Raw genomic sequence first — 18,174 nt, 5'->3', positions numbered from 1 at the left:
TCAGGCAGTTTCTGACCACAGAGGACCATTAAGTGTTGTACTTGTGATTTACTCTGAGAATGGACATGCCAAGTTGAAGTGACTGCAAGAGGGAAAAAGGTTTCTAGGGATGTGAAACGTAGCCATTTTTCTCTATTTGAAATTTGCCTGAGGACACTGGGTGTCCTGTTACAATATTGTAGGAATGCAGACACACTCTACATCTACCTCAAGAGCCAAATAATCATGCTTTTAAGGGCCTAGTCTGGGCATCTTCAGCTCCACCTGAGTTCAGAAAGAGTTGATGGTGCTTAACATTTCTGAAAAATAGGCTTAACATGCACTGGGCTGTGTTGGTGTTTAGCCAGGAGCTCAGGAAACACAGTCCTTTCCCTCCATCCGCAGCTTTGGGGCAATCTGTTACCTTGCAACAATAACAATACTTTCTTGCAACAGAACAATACTAAGAATCTATTTATTTATTTATTTATTGAATAATGGTAGAAACTTGATGAAAATTTCCATATGTAGGTCTGGATACAGATCTGGATTATTATTCTCTCTCTCTCTCTCTCCCTTCCTTCCTTCATTTGACTATCTAGAAACTTCTATAGGAGGAGACCAGAAGAGCTTAGCTTGTTTACTGAATCAAAACTCAGTCTGAAGAGTTTATAGGTAGTGAACAGTGGGAAGATCATTGATGCTAAAGGACAATGTTAGCTAAGAAAAGATCAAGCTGGAAATGAGATGCTTCTAAATGGTAAGCATCTTTTTAAGGGAAATTATAGAAAGAATTGCCCAACCTCTTCCTTTTAAAGACAAGGCTTTATCACTTGCAAGTGGTTCAGACACAGTATATCTGCCAGGCACAGCAGGGAGCAAAAATCAGACACCCGGAAAGTCTTTCCAGCTCTAAGGTCCTATAAGTATTCTTTCTGCGCAAGCTTGTAATAATGAACTGATAGAAAGCTGCCAGAAAAGGAATGCTATTTGAGCTTAAGCCTGCTCATGGTAGATTCATTTGAAAATTCAAGCAGATGATTTCAGGGTAATTATCATTATTATGTTGCTTGCTTAGCTGCAGTTTTGATTTCCTTTTCGCATAGTGTAGATGGACCTTTACAGAATGTTTCCCAGCACCTTCTGTGATAATTGACAGCTAGGCAAATAGGTAAATCCTACCTACTGTTTCAGATTGCACAACATGTTCTTAGTTGCATGTTTCAAAATAGAAACCGATTGAAAAATGAAAAGACAAAGCAAAAAAGTCTTTAGAATTTGTTTCACCTGTTCACTTTTTTAACTGCCATTGGGTATATTCTCCTCATCACATGCATGTGAACCCAACTGGTCTCTAATGGAAGCTTTGTGAAAAAGCTGAGAGAAGACCATGTTTCTCCAAAATTCAAGAGGTTGACATTGGTTGTATATGAGTATATGAGAGATTTTTGCTATCCAAAGGAATATTCTCTTGTTTCCTTTACCTTAGTATCTCTGGAGATTACTTATCTTTAATAAGATCATGGTACCAAAAAATGCAGGGCTAGAGTGTGCTGCAGACTGGTACATAGAAATGCAATGGCTGTTTTATCTCAAGAAAAGGTCCCACAGGCTCACAACCTGCCCCCAGATGGTTGTTTGTAGGATGAACTCTGAAAACACACAGGCCCTCTGCAGAAGGTAGCTGTAGGAAAGGGAAGGGCAGGTAGTTACTCAAGATAGTAAGCTGTAGGAGGTAAAGAAATTGTGTCCTCTAGCACAAGAAGGAGAGGCCTATAAGATCTGACAGCATTGGTCAAGATTCTATGCCCAAACTAAATTGCTTCAGCAACAACTGCACAAGTTTACCTCAGTGCAATAGCTAATCATCAACCCAATTAGCCACAATGGAGACTTTGCTGAAGTAGGTTTGAGGAGAACTGTTAAATGTGTGAAAGGAACAGAGAGAGGAGACATGAGGAGAGGGTGGAGATGATTTAAAGATTTGGATGCAAAGTCCCTCCTCCATTAGGAGAATTATTGCAAAACTGGCTTGAAGGGAAGATGGAAGGACTTATTTAAAACAGAAAGCAAAATAGAAGTTGAAACACCATTGCTAACCCAGTGGACCAACAATAATCAGCCAGATAATACTCTATGACACTGGGAAAGATTTTATGCAGATGATATCATTCTTTGTTTGAACGAGTGTTATTAATCTGCATTTGAAGTGTAAAACCATGAGGTCATGGAATACATTAATTGCTGTAAGCTGCCAATGTCTTGAGGCCAGTGGTTGCCAACAGTTTTGAAGCTCTTTGCACTGGAGCTTTGACTTTTTTTCCTCCCCAGTCTTGTCCCCAGTGGATAATTTCCACCTTTGTCACAGGTTCTTACTTCAGCCTCCAGTAGCCCAGAGCCTTTGCTGCTGCTTTCTCTCCTGTGTCTCAGCTTCCCATGCTCCTGATGCTTTTTTGCTGCTGTCAGCTCCAGAAACAAGAGTGCAGATCCCAGCACAGCTTATTTGGTTGGCTCCTGAGCTCTGCTGAGCCACACCTGCAGGGAGAACATACCTCTGGTCGGGAAGGGAAGTCCTACACTGCCTGAACTGTTTCCCTAGCTCAGCTGCTGTGGTGAAAAGAAAGGTGAATGCAGAGAATCTGAGTGGCTTTTTTAAAAAAAAAAAAAAAAAAAAAAAATCACAAATTAAGGAAGTGTGTGGGATCTCTTTGGTTCAGGTGGGGCCTCATTAGTACTTTCTCCAAGGTTCTCAGCTTTTGCTCATGGGGAAACCTCAGGGGTTATTCAGAACCCTATGTAAACGACCTTGCAGAGCAAGCTATTAACATTCACTGAGTATGTCCAATGGTAGGATATATGCTAAGACAATAGTTTGAGCTGTAGCACTTCCATTAATGTCTAATTAGATTACACATCCTTTAGAGCAGATTATTCTACATCTAATGTAAGTATGAGCAGACAACTGATACTCAATACTTGGTTTATAGCAGTTTATTAGGGTTAGAAGGACAAAGATAGCTGTGGCTATTTTTACTGTAGTGTAAATGCCAGGTCTCTAGCCCCAGTGTCTTGCCTGCCATTCCAGAGCTCAAACCCTGTATCATGTGAGCTGTATGCAAGCTAGAGACTTTTTATTTGTGCAGCTGACATGCTAAAATACTTAAGGTGTCTGAGATGAGGTTAAGATGATTGTATGGACACAGCCAACAGGGGATCCCACTGAGGCCTGAGGCAAAAGGGACAAAAGCAGTCTGCTTCTGTAGTTCCTGCTGCAGGCTTTTTTGGACAGAGAAAATTACCAAACTCTTCAGAGCCCTCTTCTCTCCAACACTGATAATCCATCCACATGCCAGCAGACAAGCGCTTTGGAGAGAGAAGTCCTGGAAGAGGAGACTGGGAGACAGGTTTTAAGGGGATATATGAAGCTAAGAGGTAGTAAGATTGCAGGCTTCTTAAGGAGATGGTGCCCACCCAGTGGGAAAGGACAGTGAGAAAGGGGTCTGGGAGAGAAGAATCACCCTTGATCCAACAATGTGGGGCTGACTGGAAAATCAGTCTGTCAGTGGGAAAGGGGAAAGAAAGGGGTCAGGATGAGATGATGCAGAAAACTGACTTTTTTTACAGAGGGACCCCCATGGGCTCAGACACCTTTTAGAAGCTTGGGAAGGAAAACTAGAAGAGCACGGGCCTCTTGCAGCACCTATTTTTTGGTTCATACTTTCTGGTGGATAGCACTGAAACTCACAAGCAAAGTTTCTCTCTCTCACACACACAGATCCTGGCAGATATATAAGGCAATGGTCAGACACCAGTGGAAGGTGTCCTTTAGCTCAAGTGGCAGACATCTTCAAACCCATTGTGCAGGTTCCTCTGTGGCTTTGAGAGACAACAAAAATACATTTCTGGGCTTTCAGGGTGCTTTTATAACAAAAGGAAATAATTATATCATTGTATTTTTTTCTTTTATTAATGTTTTAAAAAATCAAATTCCTAGTATTTGAGTACTATTAGAATTAAGGTTGCATGTGCAGCAAAATCCTCTCAGAGATTAGATTTGTGCCTTTAATTGGATGACCACATATGATTTTTCCCTGAGGGCTCTGCTGAAGGTGCAGGATGGATCTCTTCTGGAGCAGATCTGTTTTTTTTCCCCCGCTTTGTTTGACATAGAAATCAACAAACGTGTATTACATGAGAAGAAGGATCAAGGAGGGAGACTACAGACTGTCAGAGCCATGCCTCGCCCTGGAAAATAAAATTTTGTTCATGGTTCTACTCTAATTCCCATATGACGCTAGTCAGGTTTTGACAGCTTATTTTAAAAAGTATATTTCTTATATCCTACATTCCATACCTCATCTGCTGATGCTTATGTTTGTAATAAAAGTCAACCTAAGTTGTTCCCTGATCAAACAAAGGGCTAAATGATGCTAATGCTAAAGATTCTGAAAATAAATAAATAAATAAAATCAAAGTGGGCATTTAAAATTAATGAACAAATGGGTATTTGTGATACTACAGTGGTGGGTGTTGTAGATATTAGTAATCGTGTCTCCTCCACAGGGTTTAAAAGGCACCATTACTAAGGCTTTGGTACCATGCCTTGAGCAATACGGTGAAAAAGAAATATTGAACAGGAGCTCATTAATAGTGTAGACACAATGTTCTGGCTGCATCAGATCCTGTCTTAGGTTGCTAACCCCTCAGATCTGCTGGCAGAATAGCACTTCTAGCTACTCCTCTGTTTGCAAAAATGGTCTGACTTGGTGGGGGTACAGATTTGCCTGACCTTTATATATATATATATCCCCCAAAAGAAACCACAAACCACAGATCTTTTGACAGAACCTGCATTAGGAAATTACTGTAGATGGAACTGTTCTGGTAGACCAGAAAGTGTGATTATATGCCTTGCAGAGAAGGGGTAGTGAGCAGCTGGCAGGAGGACCAGACCAGTAGACTCTTGCTTGGGATGAGCTGTGATCAAAACACACCTGACCCTGCTCTTTTGGAGTGCCACCTCCAGCCACATGCTGTGCATGCTGTGGCTTCCCCCAGAGCAAAGTAACATGAAGTTGGTCTGCTGTACTCACTGCTCAGGACTGAGCCAAAGCAGAGTAGGCAGTATTTCTTGTAGGGTTTCCTGCCTACATAGTGCTGAACTTTACAGTCTGAGAATTGCTTTCTGTTCAGGTTTTTGTGCCTAAGTACACATAGAGATATATGTTATTTAAAATGTATGTGAATCATGTGTATGTGTGACTTTCCACAACAAACTATCTTTTTGCTCTTTTTTCTTTGCCATGCAACAGGAAATACTCTAGGGGGAGATGAAGCAGACCTATATATAGCATGGCCAAAATCACAGTTAGTCTATCAAGTGGCCCTCACAGGGAACATTTAAATCCCACAGGTATTTGAGAGACACTTAGTAAATTCTAATGCTCTTTAAATATTAACAGCTGGTCTGGCCTGTTGGATGAATGATGGTTTGGAAAGCTTTCTGTGCAGATCCATGACTTAACAGTGTCTCAGCTGAAGAGGAATGCTTCCTTCAGTCGAATCATTGTGTAAGATGTCTGATTCGCTGTGGAGTTACTAAGTGCCGTGTCCCAAGTCTCTGGCTGCAGTAGATCAGCACAAGGCACCATTCTGGGGGTGGAAGTGGTAAAGGGAATTCCTTAAATTATTGTCCACAAGTCCACTGTGAACAAAACTGTTTTCCCAATCTCCAGTGAAGACTGAAGGCTTCTTTGATTTATGCCAACTGCTGGTGGCCCCAAGAACAATAAGAAAGGAGAAAGCAAAGGGGACAAGTACAGCAACTCAGCATTGCCTGGTGGTGTGGATGTCCTAGTCCTAATGCTTACATCATCCTCAAATCTAGAAATTGCTCTTCTCACTTTGTGGTACCAAGTTAGGCAATTCCCTCTACATGAAACTGGATAGCTTTCAGATTGCTCTGGGTTGTCTCTGTTATTCCATCAGGCTGCAATGCAGATTTATGGACAGCTAGCAAACCCACTCTTCTGCTGTGGTGTGGTATTTGTGTATAAAACGCTTGTTTTGATTAAGAAGGCTTTTCCAACAGAAAGGAGTTCTAATATTGGCAGAACTCTAATTTCTACCAATTGTATGTCTTTTCTGCACTGAAGGAAAGATTGAAAGGTAGTTACAACTCAAGATCCACTTTGTGTAGACAAAAGGTGCTAGGCTACAAGTGACATGGGTGTTGAGTGTAGGTCTTGAGGTGGCTTACAAGACCAAGAGGGCCTGGGACACATTACCAACACCTAAACCTTCCCTGAGGAAACTAACTTTGTCTGTGAGGAGAAAAATAATCTATTCTCCTTTGAGAAAGAAATTTTGGTTTAAAAGTGGAAATGGTCTTCTGATAAACAGTACCATAAAGCTGGAGAGAGCTTTCTGTGACATGCTGGATGTTATAACCTGGAATAAAGGTCAGCCAGCTGAACGGGCTATCCACACAGAAAATATTTATGTTATGTACAAGTTGTGCAATTGATTTTTGTAATCCCAGACAAAAGTAGACTCTTCTTAGGATCATAGAATCATTCTGAATCATTATCAGCCTGTGAAAAGCTTGCAAAGACCAAAACTGCTGCTGAAAAGCTATGGGGTGGCCAGCTTCCATCTTGGTATCCACTGTTAATGTTCCATCTACCTAAAATTGCCATTATTACTTAGAAAAGGCGTTTTTCATTTCCTGTTCCACACTAATGTGTGGAGTTACTGTGCACTATTAGCAACTAAATGCCGGTTTACACTTCAGAAACAGATGAGGGCTGGATCCTGGCAGCTCATCTGTAACTGTAGAGATGGAAAAAGATACAAGAAGCTACCAGTTTATAAATGTATAAGAATGGTGCTCTTTTTACTCTTTTCATCAAGTTTTTTTTTTGTTTGTTTTTTGTTTTTTCCCTCTTCTCAGCTTTAGTCTCCTCTCCACCAGCAAGACCATGCTTCTGTAGTGTGAAGAGGAGCCCTTGCTGCATCTCTTCAGCAGGTTGCTCTGTAGTTTCTAAAGCATTTTGGTTATGCATGCTGAGCAACAGCCAATATCTACAGTTCAGAGCATGATAGGTGCTCCTGGTGGCTGGCGTTCAGTATGAGTCTGGTTCATTTTCTCTGACGTTGCTTCAGAAAGTGAAACTGCCCTTCTCCTCTCCCTGGATAATTCCTTTCTGCCAATGGTCATGAATCACCCTCGATGAATTCTTCTGTATAGTTTTTGAAGTTGTATTGAGTCATCTGTGCAATCCAGGATGGTTTGCTGTTTTTCTGGCTCCACACATATGCATTTTCCAGAACAACCCAGAGGGAATTGCCCTGTGCAATTGCTCACCAAGTCTTGTAACTCTCATATGCAATACCCTGCACAGTTCTTCTTTGCCACCCCCATTTATCTTTCCAAAGCTTAACACAGCTCTTGCAGTATTCTTGCTTTCCTGGTTTTAGTTGAGGTAGGTGACAAATGCATGTTTGCTTTGCAGTTATCTCTGCTGGTTGAAGATGTTGCCAACCCAGGTATTCATTATTGCCCTGTGCCAGAGGTCACCATTCCCACTGACCTGCCAGCAGATGGACATATGTTTACATATGCTATTTGCTTATTTACAGAATTAACTCATTCAACTTAGACTGCTGACAAAGGCAGTCTAAACTAGTCCACATGCAGTGGAGCAGCTTGGGGAGTGTCCACACAACGCCTTCTGCTGTCAGAAGGCGTTGTGTGGACATATGTGTTTCATGTGGGACACTAGTGCACTTAATTACATCAAAAAAGGAAAAATGAGTAGAAGATATTTATCCACAGACTTGAAATCCAGCTGACTTCCACCTGTGCCATTGGTGGAGGTGATGCTAGGACATGGATGGGATTTTAAATATTAGAAGATTCCAACACAAACTAAATTAAAATTTAATTACACAAGCCTGCAGTGAAGAGGAAAAAATAAATACAATATTTCAACTCTATTAAAGGATTTGCATTTGTATGGGAACATTTGAAAAATTAAATGTTTAAGAAAAATTGTTTCAGATGATTTGGCCAGGAATAATTCTGACTTAAAAACAGACTGTAAATACAGAGAAAAACAAATTAAGTTGGGACATGAGGTAGAGGAAGTCTGTAATGAAAGTAATTGATTTATATTTAATATATTGTTTTCAGCAGCCCCAAAAGGTCTTGCTTCAGGATCATTAGGATCTAATCCTTGTTCCAGGAAACCCAACCATTGCAAACCTGATCCTGTGTGTGTGCATGCATGTCTGCGTGTAGGCTGTTTGTAACAACTCAGCCAATGGCAAGGGCAAGTTCTGGGAAAGCAAATTTTTGTCAAAATTCAGGCCATTTCAGGATTCAGTGCAGGGTGCAGCCTGGTGTCAGATACACATTAGTGAGAACAGAGAGAAGGCAAACAGCACATGAATTATTTTTTCAGTTGATTTTTAACTTTGATAGACTACAGGTGCTACTGAAGACCACAAATCATAGAAGCTTGGAAAGGTTACCCCCATGGACTGGAAAGATCAAAGGGAGAATTAATTTGAGGAAAATAGTTCTAGAAGTAAACATAGCAGGTAGCAGCAGAATTAGAAAGCAGTAATGCAAATAAAAAGAAATAATGTAGGAAGGATGCAGGAAGTGCAAGAGGAGTCTCTGGAATAATAATACTTTGGAGCAAGGCAATATAAAAAGTACTTGAAGAGATTTTAAAGTAGGCCTTGATATAATTTTGAATGCAGGATATATTATTTGAAGCTTGGAGCTTGAATTGAAAGTTGCAATCCCTTAGCTGTGTCTTTCTTTACCTTTTCAATCTTTTTCTTTAATTGTGACATCAGATACATTTTTAGTCCAAGCCTTAGAGGATCTAAAATCATATGCCAGGTGTTTGGAAATGAAGAGAAGGTGTTTAAGAAACAGAGTATTAACATGATGACATTATGTGTTATACATACATACAGATGTACAAGTATGTATATGAAAACAAGTGTGGTTTGCAACTTCTTTTACTCCTTCTACTGGGGCCTCAAGGCCACTTACAGGCCTTAATGCCCTGACCAGCCTCACCTGTGACCTCCACCTACCTCTCAGAAACCCTTTTAAGCTTAGCCTGAAACCAACAGCCCCTGCCTGAGCTTTTTGGAGGAGTGCTAGTCTCTAGCTCAGCTGTCCCTGGCTGTGGAGTCCTTTTCTCCTGAGCTTTGTATGCAGATTGGTCTCCTAGTTTGAACTTGGCTCTGCCTCATCATCACAGCTCTGCCTGGAATTTACTAGACCTGACCCATAGACTGGCTTCCTGGTTTGACCTTAGACCTGCCCTATCACTATGCTTTTGGCTTGTGACGTAGGCTCTTGGTTGGACCTGGTTACCATCTCAGGATCTGTCCTGCTCGGTTCACTCACATGGTGTGGGGAAGGCCCTGGAATCACCTCAGCTCTTCCCTTGAGGAGAAGACCTTCTCTTGCTGCTCTCTGGCACTCTCTTAAAATATGTTTCTTAGTGTGTAGGGATGAGCTAGTGTGGTTGTCAGTACCTAAGTAATAGTAGATGGTGATTCCTATCCCCTCTGCAGAAGCTTTTTAACTGAAGTTCTCTTTTTGTTTTGAAGGAGTTGCTTCTTACTGGCTTCCTGGAGGCAACAAAGCGGCAAAAGATGACAGAGGTAAGGAACAGAAACTTCAGGTGACACTGCTAAAACATTTCCACTGCTGAAGAAAATCTAGATAATGCTTTTATCTTCAGACATGAAGATTCATGGTTCAGTTTTGTCTAGAGGACTTTGCCCACAAATAAAGATAATCCCATATTCAGTGTTCCACCTCATTGGATTGAGCCTGCAAAGCATTTCTTATCTAGGTAAGAAGCATGCACTAATGTGGTTCATGTGAGTGTTTCCAGAGTTTAGTGTTTAGGTTGTAGTCACTGTTTCTTATCAATCGGACTAACACGCTTTTATTTTATAGCTCAAGAACTGAAACTGGATGGTGTTTCTGCAGTAGAATTCCAGAAACATCATTTTGACTTATTTGTGTGTGCGTATGTGTGACTGCATCCAGTCCATTCCACAATATTAAGTAATTGCTTTGGCCTCAGTATTACCAGGACTGGGCAGCAAGTCCCAAATCTGAAAACAAGGAATAGCTATTTGCACTTCCATATCCTCTCTGTGCTCCCATTGTGAGCTGCCTAAGAGGCATGTACCAGATGGTCAGCTGACAGGGTGAGACGATAGAAAAGTTGGTGGAAGAAACTTCAATCCTTCTTCCTAACCTGCACCTTCTCAAAAGATGCATTCAGATGGGGAGGAAATAAGGTGGAGCAAAAATATATCCTTATTCAACCCGGGTAGAAAGAAGGCCCTTTGAAGTTGGGAGAGTAGTGTGGATAGAGAACAGGACAAAGAGACAAAACAAACAGCAACAAGATAAGTCCTGGGAATGAGTGTGTGGAATGAAGAAGTAATTAAATGGGTAAGTGGAAAGGACATTTAAAATAACAAAATGTGCGGGGGGGGGGGGGAAGAGGAAATGTACAGTGGGTGCCGTGAGTTTGGCCTCCATAAACCAGACTGAAGCTATCTTGTTTTCTTTCCTATACAATCCATAGCAATTCAGGGAAGTAATTCTGCATCTCTTGACTTCCGTGTGATTAAAATGTTCTTGGCATCTGCTTCATTTTTAATGCGATTGGTTTTGTAACAAAATTAGAATGGATTTTACAGCTTTGTGTATTTTATTTAAGAAACAACAGAAGTAGTACACAGGCTTGTTTTTTTGCTTTTACTAGAGAAGTATCTCTAAGCATTATATCAGAATGGCGCTACAGTCTTGATAATAAGATCATGCATAGCAAGCATTGCAGAACAGGGTCTTAATTTCACCACACAATGCTTTTGACTCAACAAAAAGGCACAACGTGTGTTTTGTTAGCCCCACTGATCTCAGTGTCACATTGTGCAAGTTCTTCGTAAGATCAGATGTACAAAATGAAGGCTGATGTTGGTGGGTGGGGTGGGAGGTGTGTGTATGGGTTATGTTAAAACTATAAGCTTTTATGACTCTGTAATATGAACTTTATTTTTTTCTCCGTTTGAAGCTTATTGGTGAGACCATAGCATACCTAAAAGTCTTACTATGGTTACGTTGTCCTACTAAGCCAACAGGATAACTTGTGCATACAAATAATGCCTGTAAAATTTGATACAATGAGCACTTAAGCATATGCTCTCTCTTCCTGGAAAGCATGTTTGCTGGCATTAGTAGGACTTAACAGGCACACAAACCCTTTCCTGAAGATACACACAGGAAGAATTGCACCACAAGGCATGCCCCTCTCCAGAGAGGAGTTCATACTCTGCTACATACTCTTTGCCCCTTCTCTGTACCCTGGTGCCCAAAGCCTTCGTGGAGCTGAGTTTCTTCTTTGTAACTTCCTCCCCTATCTGTGTGCCGGAACCTCCTCACCTGGCTAGGTCCTCTTATCTCAGCAGGCCTGGCCTCCATGATGGGTTTCTTCAGGTGAAGCACTGACCTGGGTGTTTGGCACCCATGCCAACCTCAGTGCTGTTATGAGGTGCCTTCATGCCACGTTTGAGGTTTCACAGGCTATCCAGCTGCTCCTACCACCTCCAGAAGGATTTTGATAGCAATGATCTAACTTACATATCTCAGTGGAGCTATGCCAGTTCAAACCCAGGGAGGATCTGATGTCTTAACTTCCATTTCTTGATATACTATGAGCATACCTGCAAGCCTAATTGTGCACCGGTGTCAGATTCTCCTCTCCACTAACGTGTTCACATTTAATTCATCAGTATGATTGTTTCACCATTTGGTCAAAACACAATATACGTTCTATTTTTGTGACATAGGAAAGGCCTTAGCACATGCTGTAAAGAGGGGCTTGGGGAATGATTCACCTCTGAAGAAAAGTGCTGTTTTTTCTGTTGTAGCACATCTTAAGCCAATAGATGAGCAGATTTGAGGCTTCCTATTGTAACCAAGACTACATTTTGACATTGCATTTTAAGACATTGTACTGTTTGCATCAGAAATTCATGGTCAGAAGGACTAGGGAAGTGATTGTCCTCCTGTACTCAGTGCTGGTGAGACCCCACCTCAAGTGCTGTGTTCAGTTTTGGGCCCTTTGCCACACAAAATTTGGGTTGCTTGAGCGTGTGCAGAGAAGAGGACCAAAAACTGGTGAGGAAAAAACAAGAGGTGTGAGGATTGGCTGGGGGCCCTGGGGCTGCTTGGCCCAGAGGAGAGGAGGAGGCTGAGGGCAGAACTCCCCACTCTCCACAGCTGCCTATCAGGAGGCTAAAACCAGGAGCAGCATGTTGCTCTCCTTGCTCGGGTGACAAGTGACAGGACATGAGGTGACAGCCCCAAGCTTCACCAGGGGGGTTTGGGCTGGGTGTCAGGAAGGGTTTCCTCACAGCGAGGGTGACCAGGCCTTGGAAGGGGCTACCTGGGGCAGTGGTGGGGTCTCCATCCCTGGAGGTATTTAAGAGATGTGTGGATGCAGTATTTGGGAAAATGTTTTAGTGGTGGACTTGGTAGTGTTAGGTTGATGGTTGGACTTGATGACCTTAAGGTCTTTTCCAACCTATTCTATTCTAAAAGCTTTGTCCCTGAAAAGCTTTGTCCCGTCTTAGAGAAAAGGAGCTTTGCAGCCAGGATGTGACAAGCCTATAGCACAACCTCCTGAAAGGGATGCAACTGGACCCAAAGAAGCCCTGACAGAAGTAGCGAAGTGACCAAGACCAGGTATTTTTCTCAGTACAACTTAGCAGAGTGACAAGCCAGCCTTGAACTAGGTATCCTAGTTGTATCATTGTTGCTGTATCTGCTCATTTTCCCTCTGTCTTTTATGCTGCACAGGTTCATCCACGTGTGAAAAGGGGTATATGATGCAGTCATGCTTCTGTGATAGTATTTTGGAGAATGAAATTTAGGGTTCTTACAGCTTTGGCTTTGTGAAATTTTGGGACAGCTGCAGGATAGCAAGTGCTGTGTTTTCAACTTGCATTTGTTTGCTAAAGCATGTTTTGAAACTTTATGCTCCTTAGCACTGGGGCCTGTTATTTGTTAGCTGTTTTTTGTTTTTAAAAGCAGATATAAAGACTTAACAAATTTACTGACCATAGCTGGAGAAACTGATTTCTCAGGAGACCTATAAAGGGAGAGAAAGAAAGCAAGGCAAGAAAGGTATCAAGATCACTCAAAGCAAAATCTGTACATTTAGTTATTGCTGTAGTCCTTTGGATTTAAGGGGGACTTGTGGAACTTAAATGATTAGAAATACCATAGCTCATAAAAGGTTCTACGTGTCTGGCTTGTGATGCATCATTGTGAGTACTCTATATTACTTGAATGTCATTTCAGTCAGGAAAAAAAGGCTAGACGAACTTGAAGCTTCACTCTTGATCTGTGCTTACTTGCAGTATGCTTGGCAAAGCAAAAATCTCAGTAATCAGAAATTTTAGCTTGTAATTTTCAATACAAAGGTTTTTCCATATTTATGGCTTTATTTTATTCACATGTACTGGAGAGTGTATGAGAGAAAATGTATAAAGGGAAGAAAGTAAGGAAAATAATAAAATGTCATCAACCCTGCAAACTTTGAGCTGATAAACTAATTTTATGTGCTCAGAATGTGATATTTAAAAAGAACTCTCTCATACATATCTGTGGCGAACATAATGCTAGACTGCCGTTGAATGGCAAAAATACTTTCAGAGGAAACCACAGAGTGAAATGCTTTTCAGTCATTCAGATATGTTAAAATGTTTATAGACAGATGTATAGAAAAAGCATACTACGATAGTAAACGTCTTGGCAAGGTGAACGTGTCTTAAGTGCGTGTATGCCTTCTGTTTCTTTAATAGATAAAATAAAAGGCTTTGCAAAAAAATGCTGGCAAACCACACTTGATTTAAATGAACTGTTCAGAACCTAGAACTACTGAAAAAAAAGAAAGATCAGAGCAAACCTGCAAGCTGATGTGAAGGCAGATGCAGTGGAAACTGTGAGCAACTTTATGAAAAATTTCAGAGATGGCAAGAAACCTGTCTAGCTCAGTTAAGAGTAAAAATACATGGTTGGAAGGAAGTAAAATGGCTGCAAATGTAGAGAACCTGCTGAGCTACAGATAAACAAATATTTCTGAAAAGACAGAAGCAGTTCTCAGTGGAAAGCCAAAAGCTCTGGGACTTGCTTTTCATGGATGCATCTACAGTAACTTCAGAGCACCAGCCCAAGCTTAAACTTGTCTCGTGTGTTTGGACACAAGACTGTGCTCAGGGCCTTGAGTGAGCTCCATCATTGCCATCATGGAGAGTTTGACTAGGCAGGGTGTACAGCCGGCCTTCAGAATGCTGAGGAGGAGACTCTTGCTCTTGGCCTTGTCATGGTCCTCTGCAGGTAGGCCTGAGTCTCACACACGGCCTGAGCATGGTGCTACAGCCTCAACAGAGCCTGTGGTACTGAAAGAGACCTCACAGGGACTCTGCAAGAAGGTGTCCTCCTCAGCAACTGCTTCGCTCTGCGGCTGATCTCAGGTTCTGTGACCAGACATATGAGGCCTGGTATGCTGGGAAGGAAGAAGGACGGCTGAATGAATGTCTGGGAAAATGTCTGGTTAATAATACCTGATAAGGTTTGAAGCTCTCAGTAAATTATGCCCTGTATCACTTCATTAAGCTGGAGCTGGATGGCTTGCCCCATTTCTTGATGGCCATCACATACAGCTACAGTACACAGGCAAAGTAGAAAGTGAGATTGGGCTGAAATTCCTCACCAGAATATTTTCCACTGCATGATTCCAGTTTGTCCAAATGGGAAGGAACTGAATCAATTTACAGGGCAACAGAAAAGCAATGCCCCTTTGGGAGTGGAGACAGGGAACACTGCTACCAGGTCCTGAGCAGGGAGGTGCTCAGAGCAGAAAGCATGTGGCCAGGCCCCTACTGGCATCCATGCTTGCCCCCTGGAAAGCACCTTGCTGCTGCTGACAAAGGCAAGGTGAAGGTATCTGGGGTGACAGTTACTGCTGCAGAGAAGTGGAAAAAATGACTGCCCCTGGCAGCTGCAGATGCTGCCCTATCTCTCCGGCCTTGCTGTAGGAGTGCAGCCCTGGAAATGCTCCGAGCACCAGCTTGTACCTGGTAAGCCGTGATCCTCCAGTTCTTCTGGCTGATTTGGGCTGAATGAGGAGCCTCAGAGCACAAGATATTACATGGCAATTCTCTTAACAAACCCTTTATGTTAATTCAGTAAAGGCTGCTTATGGAATTTCCCTTCTCTGAGAAAATTTCAACTTTTATAAATAAATGGTGCTCAGTCTTTTTTTCTTTCCTTTTCAGGACTTCAGAAGTTACCTCAAAAATCCACTGAAGCCTTAATAATGATTCTCTGTCATGCATTGGGATGTAATGTACAATATAACATTTTCACATTTGATGCTCATCACAGTTAAATTTACCACAGTGCTTCGCAATAAATATATACCAAGAATTCTAGCAAAATCATATACTGTTCAACTAGAGTTTATCACAGGTTGCTTAACAATGAATTATTTAAAAGTACCTAATGTATCATGGTTTCTTGAGAGCCTAATGTGTGCGTGTATATATTTATGCATAAAATACTTGTGAGCCATTACAGAATACCAGTTTCTGAGCGTAGGGGTTTCAAGTGTAAATCTAGAGGATGTTTAAAAATAGGTACCCTCCTGAAAATTCAGTGGAGTTTTAGCAGGAAAAAAACCTTAATCTTATCCATTTGGATATACCTGCAGTCATTTAAAAGGAATCTGTATCCTGTAGGGCTTCTTTTCGGTGAGATTTTTAAAAGTATCTAAATTCTGCCATGAAAGTTTTTTTTTCAACGTGCTTACTAATGTTGCACTTTAGATGTTGCTGAAAACTTTTTTAAAAAAATATGTCATTTGCAGGTTTGAGAAGATTACTACATGCCTCCTACCAGCAAGCGTACATAGTACTTTTCCCAAAGTGCTGTGCTGAGTGGGTATGCACTTCCTTTTTACTGATGGAAAAACAGACAGAAAAAGATGAAGTGGCTTACACAGCCAGGAAACAAACAGCCCGTTATGCTGTCTTTTCAAAACTTTCCCAGGGCTGCTCTGGGGAGCAGATTTTCTGCCACCCTTGAGATGAACCGTTGACTACTCTTTGGATCCTACGCCTGTTCAGTCAGAGTGTGCAGGCTGAGGAGTGGCAGCAGCTTATGACTGCTTCTCTGGCCGCTCCTCCAGGCCATGGTGGGAACAACCTCATGGGGCCAGACTTTCAGTTCTGTGTTGTGTCCTCTGACCCAAATCGCCTTTTTAATGTTCTAACTGGCACCATTTGATAAATATGAGGACCCCACTGTCCTCTTCTCCCCATCAAGGAGCTGCCTTCTCTTTGCCACCTCACTGAGTTGCTCTGGAAGTACACTTGTGCTTGTCTGCAGAAGAAGGACAGTGGTTATACCTCTATACATATCAGTGAGAAAAGAGGGATGGATTTTCACATTGCTGGATGGGATGCAGTTTTACTTCTTTCACATTTTCCTGCTGTCTGTCATTCCATCTTGCAGGTCAGAGCATCTGTGTTGAACTAACTCAGGACCTTACAAAGAGATGGGTGGCTTGGGCACCTGAAACAGCTGTGGTGGGTCATTGTTCTCAGGCATCTTATAAGGAAGGGCAGCATCTGATTCTTTCTCCCTTATGACATGGTGACAACAACCTGAAGCTTTCCGGCAATGGGTAGAACAGGAAGGAACAAGATGGGTGAAGGACAGCTAAAGACACCAAGTGGAGGTCCAGAGCTAATTTCATAGGTCACTTGAGCTCAGGTTTGTGACTGGTCAGATCTGGTGGACTAATTTTAACTATCAGCACCTGGGGGGTCAAATTCATCATATCAGTGTGCTCAGGCTAATGGCTATTCTGTTCTTTAGTAAGTCAGAGCCCTAATTCTGAAAGCCAGAGGGGGAAGATGAGGAAAGCCCCTCTCAAAAAGTTCATCTTTTTCTTCTATGACAAGAGGCAGTGGAATGGAGCATTTTTCCTAAGGATGCTTTTGGAGGGTCCCATCCTCCCATGAATCTCTAATTAACAATGGCAATGAACATCACCTCAGCCTTACTCTCCAGCTGCAGACTAGCCTGGCGTTTTGCAGATGGATTATCTGCTTGGCTTGTGCCTCCAGCAGGGAGCCCACCACTGCTGCAAGCCACGCATGTTTTCAAGGTGGAGATGAAGGGAGCTCAAGAGGAAAAAAGGCTGAGACTGTGACCAAAAACTCTGGTTTCATGTCTGTACCCAGCTCTGCAGTGAGTGACTGCCTCTTCCCACCTTGGTTTCTCCCGCGTGAAAGGCAGCACTTGTGAAAGCCTCCCATGATCAAATATAGCTTGAAAGAGCTATAAAAGAAAGAGCCCTGCAAAACTGTGGGCTCTCTGGAAACGGTGCTCAGCAGGGGCTGGTCTGGGCACTACAAACTTCCAGGCAAAGAGGCTGCTGGGCATCTGGAGGCCAGGTGAGTGCAAGTGTGGGAGTGGGAGGAGGTATTAATTATTTCATTGGGGTTTTATACACTGAGGGTGGCTTGTGCTGGGGCTGATGGAAAACCTGAGTGGTTCTGAAAAGCTGCCAACACCTATCCCCCCCCCCCCCCCAAAAAAAAAAAGGATAAAAAAAGAAGGGAGGGAGCATGGAACCCACTAACCCCCCGAAAGACACCCCCCTCTCGGTGCTCAGAGCCCCTCCCTCCCTGTCCTTCTCCGCCCGGGGCCGTCCTCATCCCCACCCCCGCATCACCCCCCCCGGGCCAAAAAAGGGGCGAGCCCGACGCGCCTCCCCCTCGGATTTCCTCCCCCGCCTACTGGCGGAGGCGGAGGGGCTCGGTGCCGGCACGGAAAGTTGGGGGTCGTAGGGGTGAGTACCACGGCGGGACGCGGGGGGGTACGCCCCGGTGGGGTCAGACGGACGGACGAACAGACAGACGGAGGGAGGGGGGGGAGGAGGGGACGAACCTCCGGGATCCTCCGCGCTGCGTGGCCGTTCTGGTGGCCCGGGGGCCGGGAGGAGGCGGGGGGGAGCGCGATCGAAGGTAGGTTTTCTTTTGTGTGTGTTTTTTTTTTTTTTTTTTTTT

The 18,174-nt window shown here is 42.8% G+C and overlaps 2 long non-coding RNA genes across 2 annotated transcripts; one reads left to right on the top strand and one right to left on the bottom strand.

Moving 5' to 3' along the window:
* Window positions 1–1,468: 1,468 nt before the first annotated feature.
* Window positions 1,469–2,568, bottom strand: LOC118161336. The gene is made up of 2 exons (XR_004747954.1): window positions 2,356–2,568; window positions 1,469–1,663 (listed from the first exon to the last, which is right to left on the bottom strand). It is a non-coding gene; the product is annotated as an uncharacterized LOC118161336 (long non-coding RNA).
* Window positions 2,569–9,144: 6,576 nt separating this feature from the next.
* On the top strand, window positions 9,145–14,015 carry LOC118162821. Its single transcript, XR_004748650.1, has 2 exons — window positions 9,145–9,866; window positions 13,900–14,015. It is a non-coding gene; the product is annotated as an uncharacterized LOC118162821 (long non-coding RNA).
* The last annotated feature ends 4,159 nt before the right edge of the window (window positions 14,016–18,174 follow it).

The sequence above is a fragment of the Oxyura jamaicensis genome, chromosome 2 (genome assembly GCF_011077185.1).
Source record: "Oxyura jamaicensis isolate SHBP4307 breed ruddy duck chromosome 2, BPBGC_Ojam_1.0, whole genome shotgun sequence".
Taxonomy (NCBI): domain Eukaryota; kingdom Metazoa; phylum Chordata; class Aves; order Anseriformes; family Anatidae; genus Oxyura; species Oxyura jamaicensis.
Note: the sequence above shows the minus strand (reverse complement) of the source record. Positions and strands in the feature narration are given on the sequence as shown.